The sequence below is a fragment of the Lutra lutra genome, chromosome 3 (genome assembly GCF_902655055.1).
Source record: "Lutra lutra chromosome 3, mLutLut1.2, whole genome shotgun sequence".
In the NCBI taxonomy this organism is placed as follows: domain Eukaryota; kingdom Metazoa; phylum Chordata; class Mammalia; order Carnivora; family Mustelidae; genus Lutra; species Lutra lutra.
Window position 1 is genome coordinate 29,359,231 of NC_062280.1, and position 14,779 is coordinate 29,374,009.

Consider the following 14,779-nt stretch of genomic DNA (forward strand, 5'->3'; position numbering starts at 1 on the left):
GTGGACACACATCTTCAAAACAAGAGAAGGGAGCTTCCTGTTATTTTAGCAAAAAGGTGGACAGAAGGTACAAATCTTCCGGGAATAGGGTGCACGCCACTAGCAGTCACGCTGTAATTACCAACCCTAGACTAGACGTGGTCTAGAACAAGAAAATCATCTTCACTTCCCCAAAGAACAGCACCAGCTTTAATATGAGGAAGCCAACCAAACAGACACACATCTATCAAGAGACGAGAACAGGGTTTTCAAAAACCTGGGAGCTAGGGGCGCCTGGGTGGCTCAGTGGGTTAAGCCGCTGCCTTCGGCTCAGGTCATGATCTCAGGGTCCTGGGATCGAGCCCCGCATCGGGCTCTCTGCTCGGCAGGGAGCCTGCTTCCTCCTCTCTCTCTACCTGCCTCTCTGCCTGCTTGTGATCTCTCTCTGTCAAATAAATAAATAAAATCTTAAAAAAACAAAACAAACAAACAAAAAAAAACCCTGGGAGCTAAGGAAATCTTCCAGAAGAAGGAAGCTTGAGTAAGGTTCATGCAGATAGGCCTAAAGCCCTAAGTGGGATTTCTGTGGTCAATCAGGCAAGTGCCTTCCTTCTTGGGGGATTCAAAATTAGGGTGATCTAAGAGGGGCAGAAGATCTCTAAAGAAGCAATGGATTATGGCCAAGAACCCAGAAGACCTGATCTCGTGCTTATGCTCTGGAAGAGGATCAGAATGTGGTGAATTCCCAGATGGACTGAGAATCACCCCAAGCCAGTCAGGGTTAAGAAAAGGAACCTGGATGAGGAAGCCGGGGAAGTTGAGTCAATCAAATTAAGAAACAGCAAAGAACTCTATCAGGATAAGGAATTGGAGCTGGGTAAATTTATCCACTACCTTTTCTTCCTTTTCAAAAAATTACAAAATGACATTCTGACTTTTAACACTTAGATACATACTTAACATTTCAGTTTCAACACTATGGACCTGTAGACATAAAAGTAAAAGATGCTTTTCACTTTGCCTCCAGACCCATTCTTCAGAGGTAACCACTGTGAACAATCTGGTGTGTATCTCCCCAGACTTTTTTCTATTCTTACATAAATGTATATATACAGAGGTGTTTTCTCCCCCCAAATGGGACCACACTGCAGATATTCTTATGCATTTTGCTTTTTGTCACTTATTAGTATATGATGGCTGTCTTTTCAAGGATGACCTACATATAGGTCAACCTCATTTTTTTTAAAGGCTTCATTGTACTACATTGTATGGATAAACTACAATTTTTTCATATTTACACAACAAAGGGAGTTTAAACTGTTTCCAATTTTCCCCATTAAAAACAACACTGCTGGGTGCCTGGGTGGCTCAGTGGCTTGAGGCTTCTGCCTTCAGCTCGGGTCATGGTCCCGGGGTCCTGGGGTCGAGGCCCATGTCGGGCTCTCTGCTCAGCGGGGAGCCTGCTTCCCTTCCTCTCTCTCTGCCTGCCTGCCTCTCTGGCTACTTGTGATCTATATTTGTCAAATAAATAAAATCTTCAAAAAAAAAAAAAAAAGAAACAACACGGCTTTCAACATACTCGTGCACAAGTGTTCACACATTACTAATTCTACAGATCACATTCCTACCTGCTGGATCAAAGGATAGAGCTGATACTGCCAAAAAACCCTGCCCTCCAAAAATAACGTATCAATCTGTATTCCCACTACAATTGTATGAAGAATGCCCAATTCCCCATAATCTTGCCAAAGATACAATAATTGACTTCAGTTTTTGCTGACTGACAGAAGAAAATCTCATCCTTGCTTTAATGTGACCGCTATTTTGTTCTGTTTGCTCTCTTTGGTGGGGGGTGATATGTCCGTCTGAGAACAATGAGAACTGTTTTCAGATTCCTTTATATGCAGACACATGGAACCAAAAAGATAGCATCTTCGTTAAATATACTGACTGCTGAATGGAAAGAAATCTGAGGATGATAATCATTAGACACATAACCAATACTCTGGAATGTTTACTGTGTGCCACACCATGAAAAGTACTCAAGTAGGCTATCTTCCTGAGCTCTTAAAACTCTGTGGAGGGCACGGATAGATCCTTTTTCCACAAAAAGAAACTGAGGCCAGATAACTGAAGTAGCTTTCTTGAAGTCACACATCTAGTAACTGAATGTTTTGAACCCAGACTACCTGACTCTGAAGCCCCCATGTAGACAACAGTGTGACTTGCTCAACCAATGTCCCATAGGCAGTGGCTGGTGCAGTCAGGATTCAAAGCCAAGTCTGACCAGCGGCAGAGCACCCATATGTAAGGTGTTTGTTCAACAGAACTTGCATCACCTATATGAATAATGTAATGACAGTGTGAGAAAGAATTTGTTCCTACTTAAACTTTTTTTTTGGTGTGGGGGGGTCTGATTTTGGTATTTGGGTTCTCTTTTGCCTACAGTTAAAAAAAAAAAAAAATCCTGACATTGCCTTGGTTGAACTAAAGGCAGGGCCACTGTGTCGCATGGCTCAGGGGCATCATACTTTATGTGAATGGAGTTCCCTAGAGTTGCTCAGTCCATAACCTGCAGGGCTGAATGTGGTGGTGCTGGACCAGATACAGACTGTCTAAAGGAAATGGCCGATTTCTTCCCGCAGTTGGGCCCGCAGAGCTCAGGGAAACAGAGTGCCCCCTAGTGGTTGAGAACCGTGTTGACGACCACAGAAGTAGAGCTCAAAATCTCCAGAACAGACAGAACGAGGGTGGCCACTGAGACGAAATGGGGAGACATGAAGACAAACCGCTGCTCTATCTAGAGGGTGTCCTTACAAAAGAACGCAAGATTATCCCAAAACTACTCTTTGGAGAATCAAGGGTGGCCCCCAGGAAACAAAGGGGAACAGAAGATAAGTATTGCCCAGAATTCAGGTCTCAAGGATAAGATGCCTACACGGTAAATGAAGACAGGAAAGGAAAATGACTTTACTAAACTAGAGGAGGGGGCAGAGAAGGTGGGAACAGGCAGTAATAGACTCAAGACTAGATAATCAGTCCTTGGAAACTTCTGAGTAATCTTCTAAGAGGCACTCCCCCCACCAAAAAAAAAAAAAAAAAACACAAAAAACACAAAAAAACACTAGAAAATTAGGAGAACCTTGAAAATGTTCTCAAGGGGAAAAATGATGCTAAAAGAAACCCAGATGTGGTGAATGTAAAATGAATGGAATTTTGGATTCATTCCTACTGTCAGCCTCTCTTAGAATTGAGGCAAAGGCAATTGCAGACTTGGGAAGAAAGGCTTAACTTGACCAAATTAAAATGGCTTAAAGCCATGAGGAGACCATGAGTAAAACAGAAACACACATCAGCTGGGCAGAAGATGGGCCCTGAGAATCAGCACAGTAACTGAAAGCAACGCGACAGATGAAGCCACGGTAAACATGATCATGAATGCCAATCACTTGCTTGCTAGAGAAGGAGATATTCTGGGTAATTGCATTTTCTAGTTTAACGTTTACCATTTGTTACTTACACAGATTATCAGTTTTCAAAGAATTCACGAGTATGCTATAAAATAAAAATAACACGAAAATAGAAGATGCCTCAGAATCTTCCAGTGACATTGGGTGCTTATCAAAAGTATCAGTGGTTACGACTGCCCAAAGTCTGTATGGAATCTGGTCTCAGTTACTGACCTGGCTCAGAAGAAGCTAGAAAGATGTAGATGGCACCGAATAAAGAGAAGACAATACCCAGAGTTAAGAGCCATCATATTTTTTAGTTCAAAGGACTCAAAACAGTTAGAAGTATGGCAAATGATAATAGGGACAGAGGAAAACAATGCCACATTCAGCTTGACAACTCAGGAGACTGTGAGTTCCATGAGAGCAATGACTTTGTTTAGGTCACTGTTCCATCCCCGCTTCTAGCACAGTGACTGACGCATAGTAGGCACTCAAAAATATTCAGAGGAGGAATAAATGCTGTTCTGTTTACTGCCCTTTTCCCATTCTCCCTGCCCCCTGCCCACCAAAACAAAACAAAACAAAAAAAACACATTTCTAGAAAGAAAGAAGGAATGCTGTTCACTTGGTCTAATAGCCTTCTTCACATTTTCTACTCAGGGAAATTCTCATCCTTCAAGGTCCTGCACAAATGTCTTCTCTTTCTTAGTCTTCCCTGAGATCCCTTCCTACTCCCCGCAACCCCACCTCCTTCAAAATGCCAGAATTAAACCTTTTTCATTCTTGGCTTCCAAGCCCATCACTCATCTCATTTCACTCTGCATTATGTTGTAATTCAGTTTGTTTTTGTTTTTGTTTGTATTCTGTGTTGCTGTGTCTGACCCTTCCACTAGGTTATAAGCTCCTTGAGGGCCAGGTTCTTGAGGGATTTGGTGATTCTGGAAACCCCATCTTTTAACATAATGCCCTATAAACAGTCATTACTTAAACGTCTGCTAAGTTTAATAAAACAGAATGACATTCTTGGTGTCTAATAAAAAGCCAGCATCTAATAGATGCTCGATAAATATTTATTATATGAATGAACCGAAAGAAAGATACCAACAAAACAAAGTTCTTTGCCTCAAATCCTGGGGCTGGAGGGTGTGCCTTGAAGAGAGAGCAATGGCCGGAGAGACTTGCCTGGTTCAGGCACTCAGCCTCGGGCCCTCGGGCACCAGAGCTGCTGAGATAAGTCTGAGGGAGTGCCAGGAAGAGGAAAAAAATTGGCATGGGGAGGGGGAGGGCGGGGTGAAAACAGAGCCAGCGATGAGGGGCACACGGGGCAGATGGCCTAAGTGATGTCTGGGACCACATACGGTAATCTTCTGCTAAAGCTGGGATAGAGTAAACACCCAAGAGGGGAGGAATTGTTTAGCCTGCGCTGAAGGGCTGAAAGTAGGAGAAAGGACAAAACGCAGCATGGAAGGTCAAAGCCCCGTGACCAGAAAGCCAACCAGGGGACACGCTGTTCTCCTTGGACTCAAACAACAACGTCACCGTCATGTATGTTTTCACAGATATCAACAAGTGTGATTACTTTCACTGTTAGGCCAAAAGGAGGTCTACAAACAGATGGATTCTTGCAGTGAGAAGACCTGAACCCTAAAACAAAAAGCCCACGCCTGCAACACAAAGCCCTTTTACCGCATTGCAGAATGCAGCCCCGAGCTCCGTGTTACTAAGCAGTATCCAAAAAAAAAAAAACCCCAAAAACAAACAAACAAACAAACAAAACCCAACTACGGATTTGGACTTCACCTGTAAGGGAAAAGCATCTTCAAGAGAAGAGAAAAGGGGGAGGAGGGAATCAGTACAGCGGTGGGCCCAGACCCCTTCCCCGCCATTCTGTAAAACCCATGATATCTCCCTTCTGAGTCTTCATTCGCTGCTTTCCGTTTTACTCTAACAAAGCCACCTCTAAAAGTGGTGTTTGCTGAAAACATATGCATTTCTTCCCATTCCCCTGCACGTCTGCCTGCGTGCTCTCAGGAAGTCTCAGTGGATGCCAATAGTGCCTATGACATTCACAGTAAGTACTGAGCAGGCGGGATAGAGAAGATACGGCTTCCCGCTTCAAAGAACTTGTAATCTACTTGAAGAGACAAAACAGAAATACGTGCACATTGCACAAAAATCACTGCAAAACAACACGTGACATATGCAGCCAAAAAAAAAAAAGGCTGCATTATCTATCTGCAAATGGTCTGCATAGTAAGAGTTTTAAGATAAGATGGCACTGATAATTCTGGGAAGGCTTCCTGGCAGAGGCGCCTTTTCTTCCTGAAGAAGAAACGCTGAAATGGCCGGACTGAAATCAATGGAAGGGGTCATAAAATCTAGAAGGAACCATGAGGTATATCCCATCGAAACTGCTCTTTGACTGATGAAGTAAACAGAACCCCGGGGAGCTTAAATAATATGTCCAGGGACACAGAGATAAGTGGAAGAACTCAACCTCAAATCAGGGTGTTCTGTCTTCACATCCAGGGCAGACAACAGAACCGCACCAGAGAAGCAAGAATTGGCAAATGACTGTGAGGAAGGAGGTGAGTGGCTGGGCTTGGCTGTGACAAGGGGACTGTTCCGCAAGGTCCTGAGATGTAAGTCCCAGGCTATCCGCAAATCCGGTGCTCCGTGTGACACTGTGCTCTGTCCCTGCCCAGGAACACCCAGCATCCCTTCGTGCATTTCCCACCCCACACGCCCTGCTCTGAAAGTTAGCTCCCAGCAGCTGCTGTTCCTATATTCCCAAGGCCCTTCCAGTCCTAAGGACCCAAGAAGATCCAAGACACACATATGGCAAAACTAGCCAAGAAGCAACTCCATATATGAACCTTTGGTTCTGCTCACTACCCCACCCTCCTTTGCCCCCACCAACACTGAGGAAACCAGATGTACAAACGGTTAACAGAGGAAAAAAAAAAAAAATCCCACCCAGACCACTTGAAACGCGGCTAGTCTGGCTGGGCTTCGAATCCGCTCAGCGACTGCTCCATGTCTTCTATTTATAGCCTCTGGGTGCCCAGCCCAGCTTCCAGGTCACTAATTGTGGCCCAGCCCTGAGCCAATCCCCCCCATCTCCTCCCCCGCCCTTGCAACACAGGGAAAAAGCAGCAAATCCGGCTTTGTCTGGCCCAGGAAGAACAGCCAGGAGTGGGATCTGAATCCAAGACCCTATATTATAGGTCCTGAAGAAGGTACCAGAACCGTCCAGAGGGTCTGCCCTCAGACTGTGTATCTTGGAGAGCTGTGCTATCCCCTCCTTCTACAGCAGGCATCCTTTCCTGAATTCTTCAAGTTCATCAAAGTTGAATCCCAGTTTCAGGCTCACCCATTCAAATACTAGAGAGGGGAGATATGGGTTTGGCCACCAAGGACACTGCGAACAGTCCAGCAAAGAGCGTATCTCTTTTAGTAGATGTGTAAGTATCTGGAGATTGGGATGCCTGCCCTGTCTGGGGGGTCTCTTTGCTGGAGGACCCACCCATTTGTTTTACTACTCTGCAACAAAAGAAGGTACCCACGGAGGGGGTGTGCTCAGCATTAAGCCTGCAGAAACTTCTTTTCTAACACCCACCAAATACATTTGAAATTTCAGAGTTTCAGAGAGAGCCCTGAACAGGATGGGTTTCTTAGGATGCTCTAAATAATTCCTTCTGATTCCAAGATGCTATTATCTGTGTATCATTCTATATAACATTATTTCCCCCTAAGAATGGAGATGACGCTAAGACGAGCAGTGATTATTTTCTGACATATGGGGCTTTGTGAAGTTATCCTGAGTGGAGAAAAGCTCTTTTTTTTTTTTTTTTTTTTAATTAAAGGCACGAGGGACATACACACAAAAAACCAAAAACTTGGCAAAAAGACTCAGCAAGGTTTTCTCTGTCAGTTCCGTGTCTGCAGTACACTGGGGCAACCCCCAGCAGGCCTCATCCTTGACTCTTAATTCTGTATCTGAAGCCTCATGTCCATCCCAGTGAAACCTGTCCACTCTTCACCTTGTGAGCAAAGGACCGGGGCCAGAAGTGAGGAGAAAGTTACAGGTTAGAGTAAGAGTGTGAACTGTCCTTCCTTTCCCAGCGTCCCAGTGCCCAAGCTAGGCTTACCTCTCATCCCAGACAGCCCAACAGACTCACAGCCCCCTATATAACCTTGACCATGACTGCCCAAGATGACACATCTCGGTGTCAGTCCTCCCCTTCTTGACTTGGGGTTCCTTTGGGCCGGTGGGTAACATGCCAAGGATTCTGGTTATTGGAGCCAGAACCAGAACGCTGCTGAGCTATCTCATCATCACCCACAAATACCAATTCCCAGCCCCAAATGGCCCCAAATCTTTCCTCCCAAGACCACAAGGGGAAAAAAAGTTTCCAAATTAAAAAACTAAAACTGGCAACAAAGGTGCCCCATGGCAGTAACCTTTAAAACTGGCCATTAAAGTTTATAAGTCAGACGGGCACCAACGTGAACGATCAAGAAGAGGAAAACAGCCCCCTCCCTTGGGGACCTGGAGCCACAGCCTTCCCCCTAAAGCCACAGGGTTGATGTCACAAGAAGCGCTTGCTGCCGTCAAGGGCTCTCTGTGTCCCGACTACAGCCTACAGTCGGTGGGTGTCTGGGCCAGAAGAAAGGGAAGGGGAGGGGCAGGGAGGGTAGAGGCTGGGGGTATAGAGGAGGCAGGGGAAGGTGGGGAGGGGGACAGAAACAACCAATCTCTGCCTGGCCGGGAGAGTTGTATGCGAGTCACAGGCCCGGAGGGACAGGCCTGGCCGAGGACAGTGGTTCTCGACTTTCTTCTACCCAACACACATGAGGCATACCGCATATTTTCATCAGTAACTACGGGTCGTTATGCCCTGGTTCTTAGCCATCCCGGGGAGAGAGGGAGCACATATCAGAAATTTCTTGGTAAGGGTATGAATCGTCTGAAAAGGCCTCCAAAGTATCCTGGCCGCCTTCCCTAGGGGTTACAGACCCCCTATGAAGAATCATCAGTTTAGGGAGCCTACTTCTCCTTCCCTCCCTTCCTTCCTTCCATGTATTCAACATATAACGTTTCGAGAGCTTACACGTGCCAGACATTGTTCTAGGGGCACAGGGGAGACAGCGGTGAACACACAGACAAAATTCTCTGCCCTCATCGAGAATCTATGCCTTCACAGGGGAGAAAAACAACCTAATAAAAAAGTAAAATCTGTGGCATGTTGGGTCGTGATAAACGCTAAGGAGAAAAACAGAGTGGGGTGGGGTGGGGGGGGGAGTGCTGGTGGAGGTGGGGCTAGAGGTGGGGATGAAATTTTAGATAGGGTGGCCCGGAAGTCCTCAGCTTCCTGAAGGAAGAGAAGGAACCGGCCATGAGGATATCTGGGGAAAGAACATTCTCTGCCGGGGGACCAGCAAGCATGAAGGTCCTCGCGCCCCGTGTGTTCCAGGTAGAGCCAGGCGGTGGTCACCGTGGTGCTCAGAGGCCCTCCTTCTCCGATTCAGAGGAGTTGGGCTGATCGCCTGCCAGACTCAACTGTCCTAGCCAGGGACATGCTCACAAGCAGAAAAAACCGATACAGCTTGATGAAAGGAGACACGGGTGGGTAAGATGAGCTGAGTAGTAAAGTATTTCTCTTTCTTTAAACAGCTCAGATTTCTTTTAAATAAAAATCTCATCCATTCACACAAAATCCTTGTAAGGAGCAAAGGCCCTATCCCCTTAACTAAGGGCCAGAGGGGGAAAATGACTAGCTCAAGAACCAGTTTTGTTTTGTTTTGAAGATTTTATGTATTTATTTGTCAGAGAGAGAGAGAGAGAGAAAGCACACAAGCAGGTGGGGGGAAGCAGAAGGCAGAGGGAGAAGCAGGTTCCCTGCTGAGTAGAGGGCCCACCTGCGACTACGGGGCTCGATCCCAAGACCCTGGGATCCTGACCTGAGCCAAAGGCAGACGCTTTACGGACTGAGCCACCCAAGCGCCCCAAGAACCAGTTTTTAAATGATTCTGAAGCTAGAAACTGGAATCGAATTTACTCTCACTATGCAATCCAATGCGTTATGATTTTTGATAAAATCACAGGATAGTAGAAGTGGGAAGAGGCATCACGAGATTATCTTACCTATTCCCTTCATCCAACTCAAGAAGCAGCTGCCGACATGAGCGCCCAGGATATGGGTGTAACACTCCTCAGAAAGCAAGGCAGGGGACAGTGTAGATTTTACAAGAAGGGACCATTTCTCTCAAATCCTACATTCTAGAATCTCTCCTGCAAACGAAGCTATGGTGATACATTATGATTCCTGAAGACTGAACAGTGTTCTTTGTCCCCAGACCCCTGAAAATGTCCATCTCCCCATGCTCGGCCCACCGCCCTTTATCTAGCCACGCCCCCCCACCCCCTGCTTCAGCCCAAATGCCCTCCATGAGCCGGAGCCTGGCCAGGCCCGGGGGCTGCAGGTTCTGAAGACCAGCCCCGAGCCTCCAGTGGGAACCCAGACACACACACAGAGACGCGCACAGTCAGTGGGAAGGAGGGGAAGGAGAGCACACACAACACAACACACCAGGGCAGCTGCAGAAAACAACTGCTTGTTAAGTTAAAATTAAACTCTGCACAAATATTGACCTTTGGAGGGGACAGAAACCGGTCCCATATTTACCAGTTTTATAAATGGGACTGACCACAGCTGCCCCACGCGCTTGGCCGGCACGATGGCAGGATGGGGTGAGGCCATGCTTTGGGGGTGGGGGATGAATAAGAGGGGCAGGAGATGTTTTAAACACTCTCTGAAAGGCAGTGACTACAGGTAGGTCAAAGTTCCCAAAAGCCTGCAAGAGGAATTTCTAAGAAAGCAAATAAGGCAGCCTCTGAAGGGGAGTGAGAGGGGTGGGGGGGGCATCAGAAAAGTAGGGAGGGAGAGGAAAAAGGAAGTGTCAGGAAGAAAAAGAATTGCTAAAAATAGGGAGAAATACGACAGAGATTGAAACAGAATGGAGGGAACACTGGGGAGCTTACCCTTTTGAACCCTGGCCCTTGGTCAAACCAAGAGTCATAAGCTAGAAGACCAGGTGACCAACTTAACCTAATGGAACCGTCTAAACTGACCCAGTGTGAGTCTTGGCTCTGCCGCTTACTCGCTATGTGACCTTGGCAAACTCCAGACCCCGGGTTTCTCATTGATAAAATAGAGGCAACAATACAGAAACCTCGCTCTGATTTACAAAGACAGAAGACAATGTCAGTGAAAGCACTTGGCTGACCATAAACTTGACCCAGATAGAAGTCATTATTTTTATTAATTTGATCCAGCTAACCGTGCACCTTTCCACTCCGAACTACCCAATGAACGGCAGTCTCTCGGAGAAAAAGCCAGGGGTCAGAAGGGGAACTTGAGCTTCTGTCCCTGAACTTGCTAAAAGCCTCCTACAGGCATAGGACTAAATCCTTCCCTGGCTGACAGATAACAGGGAGGCCAGCTTGCTGAAACTGGCCCCAGAAGCTACACCGCCAGCTTCAGAGGTCCAGATACAAAGGGGGAGAAAGGACTCATCAGTGCTATTTCCCTGAAAGCTGATCTCTGGCAACTCACCTTTTTTTTTTAAGGAACAAACATCACAGATGCTGGGTAACTTTGTTCTGTTCCAAACCTCTGATGTCTTCACCCTCCTTTATATTTTCCTTATACTCATGGCTTCCACAATTAATAATAATAATCAGAAAAAGTCTGGACCCAATCTCTATATAGTAGGGCACGAAAACAACCCTCCCCCAAATCCTTGCATCTGTGCCAGCAGGAATCACAATATCTAAGTATTTCAGATAAAAATATTAGGAAAAACATTTGAAAAGATTTTGCCAAAATCTTCTTCGTGCCGGGGGTCCCGGAGAGCTCCTGCAGCCTTCCGTGGTGCACTGTTTACACGTTACACCTTAAAAGCAAAGACTAGTGTCTGTCCCTCACGGCACAAGCAGCAGGCAGGGATGACGTGAGAGCCCTTTGCCTCCTCGCTGCTAACCAAACACAGGTTGCTCGTATCTTCTGACTCTGTTTCGCTTGTTCAATGTTTTACCTTAATATATTACAGTTTATATTGTTAAACGTGTGCCATAAAATAGAAGCAATGTACAGCACGACCATGTCAGCAACTCAGGAAGAATTTCCAACGCTGCAGTCTCTGTGGTCACAAGGCAGGGAGATGTTTTGCATTCGATGCCTGAATATGTGCTGAGGAGCAGACTCCAAACAAATTGGGGAGGGGGAGACAGACAGGAAAGAAAACGGGAAGAAAATGGGGAAATGAGACTCCGTGTGGGGAACCAGCTCCCTTGAATTCCGATCCAAGAATTTTTTAAAAAATGTAATCACTGAATTTCCATAACTCTCTTCCTATGGTTTTGTTCTCCTGCAGGAGGGACTCTGGGTCCTGCCACTCTGGGCTTCAAAAGCTCTTGTTTTTCGAACGTGAATAAAAATCCTCTCCTCACTCCACCCCCATCTTTCCCAGGAGCGAGTGACTCCCCTCCATAGGTCTTACCTCCATCTTCTGTAAACCACAGAGAAACTGAGCTCGCGGACCTTCCCAGGAGCAGCCTAAGACTCCCTGCCAGACCCACTAAGCTATAGCCAGAATGGACAGTAACTTCAACTATCCCACACTTCTGGAAAAAGGGAAATGAGAGGTGCCATAGTCAAGACTGTCACTCATTTATTACCCCAAGAAAGTCCATCTTCTCCCTGCGAGAGCCAGAGCTGACCAGAGGAGCTCTGAACAGAGCCGGCGGGTCTATGACTCCCTCAAGATCCTCCTCCCACCTAGTTCTCAACCAAAGAAAATCAATGCCTCAGACAGGGAGGTTTCTAGGCTAGGAAAATAGTCCAGGAGCTGAGCACAAGCACCTTCAAAAGCAAAATATTCTTGAGGTGCCCGGCTGGCTCAGTCGGTGGAGCACATGACTCTTGATCTCTGGGGTTGTGAGTTCGGGGCCCCTGTTGGGTATAGAGATTACTTACAAACAAATTTTTTTTAGGGGCGCCTGGGTGGCTCAGTGGGTTAAGCCTCTGTCTTCGGCTCAGGTCATGGTTTCAGGGTTCTGGGATCAAGCCCCGCATCAGGCTCTCTGCTCAGCGGGGGCCCTGCTTCCTCCTCTCTCTCTGCCCACCTCTCTGCCTGCTTGTGATCTCTGTCTGTCAAATAAATAAATAAAATCTTAAAAAAAAAATTTTTTTTTTAAACAAGGCAAAATATGGGGCTCCTGGGTGACTCGGCTGGTTAAGCATCTGTCTTCGGCTCAGGTCGTGGTTTCAGGGTTCTGGGATCCAGCCCCACAACATGGAGATGTTCTCCCTCTCCATCTGCCCCTCTCTCCCTAGCTCATGCTCTCTCTCTGTCTCTCAAATAAATAGAATCTTTAAAAAAAATAAAAATAAAAAAAGGCAAAATACTGCGGCGCCTGGGTGGCTCAGTGGGTTAAAGCCTCTGCCTTCAGCTCAGGTCATGATGTCAGGGTCCTGGGATCAAGCCCCGCATAGGGCTCTCTGCTCAGCAGGGAGCCTGCTTTCCTTCCTCTCTCTGCCTGCCTCTCTGCCTACTTGTGATCTCTGTCTCTGTCAAATAAATGAATAAAATCTTAAAAAAAAAAAAACATTAAAAAAAAGGCAAAATATTCTTAAGGAGAACCACATAGCACTCAGTAGATCTCTAAAAAAAAACAAAACAAAACAAAAAAAACAATAAAGCCTGAAACGGGACAAGTGATTATCATCCAGCAATTATAACACATGTGTCCAAGGACACTTTACCTGCAAGGGTTCTCTTGACCTCCTACCCACAGCTCTGCCTGTGAGACCCTGCTGATCCCCTCCTAGACTAAATTCAAGCAGCCTAAATTCAACAAAATGCAACCCCACACAGGAGTCTAGTCAAATACTGTCTGTTTTAGTCAGCTCCTGCTCTCTCCTCGCCAACTGGTGGCCTGGTCTCTCAGAGAAGTCCCTAAGCAGACCATGTGCCCGCGCTGATTTCTGTTTGGAATGCCTTGGCCCAACCCAAGCAGGCGACATGTTCTTCCTCGGGGCTTGGAGACAGAAGGTCGCCTTAATATTAAGATGACAGCAGCATAAGCGCTCCAAAGCCCTACACAAGCCATAATGCTTATAAGGCCTGGGAAACAGAGAATGGAACCCAGGGTCCCCAGAAATGCTCTGATGTAACCCAACAAGGACAGCAAGGACAAGAAGGGGACTCTGACACGGGGACTGGATAAGGCAGGGAGCAGAGTGCAAGCAGAGACCTGAGGAACCTCTCCACATGCAAGGACACACCCATTTTAGGCCTAAAGCCCAGACAGCGTACAAGTTTTTGATGGGGTAGGAACTCGGCCAATAATCCCAAAACAACGACATTTCAAGCACACTAGGAAGCATCCCTCCACTGTGATCTTTGAAGCCCCGAGAGAAGCCAATAAGGAAACATTGCTACCGGGTCCCAGGGAGGGCTGCCGACTCACCAGCCCTAGGAAATGTCTGAACAGAGTCTTATTCAAGCCAAGGGAAAACGCTGTTAAAACACACAAAACTCCTTTGACTAATGTGAGAGGGGGGAAAGAGCCTCTATAATTAACAGAAACTGTCACAGGCATTGGGGGCCTCCGACGTGTTCAACGCAAACCACTTGAAAAGACCCGGTCTTCTAGGAGAAGGCTGGGGTTTGTGAGTGGGGCTCCAACAGGCCGGGGACAGCTTTTCTGAAAGAATCCTACCATATTAAAAAAAAAAAAAAAAAAGGAGGAGGAGGAGGAGAAGAAGAAAAAAAAAAATGGGGGGGGGGGGCGCAAAGGAAAAACCCAAACCTCAGTTGAATGTTTTTCCACCACTGGAACTAAACAGCAGAACAGAAGAAGAAAAGTCCAGATGCAACCAGTTTTCAATTAGGGCCTAATTAGAAAGGAAAGTGGCAGTGCTGTTATTACAGATCTGGGGAGGAAGAAATGCAGTCAATGACTTTAGTTTGGGCTAAGCCGTCCACTTGAAAGCTGTGATGATTAGGGGAACAGTTTTTGGTGAGAGAGGTTGGAGGGGAAGCAGGGAACGGGAGAAGAGGGCCCAGGGCTGGAGGCATCGTGCCAGTCACGAGCCAAAGCAGAGTGTCCCAAACACCCATTGATCACCCACCGTCTGCAAAGCATTGTACAAAGGGCTGTAAGGAGAAACAGAGACCCTCCTAGCAGACACAACTCTGACCTGAAGAGGTGTTTAAATACCGTCCCCGTGCTAAGTACGTGCCTAGAAACACTCAGTCACTAGATATGCACGGATGCG

The 14,779-nt window shown here is 46.6% G+C and overlaps 1 protein-coding gene across 4 annotated transcripts in view; it reads right to left on the bottom strand.

Annotated features, from left to right (window-relative positions):
- Positions 1-14,779, bottom strand: part of NHEJ1 (non-homologous end joining factor 1) — a 79,018-nt gene that overhangs the window by 26,910 nt on the left and 37,329 nt on the right. The gene's annotated exons all lie outside the window — the stretch shown is intronic.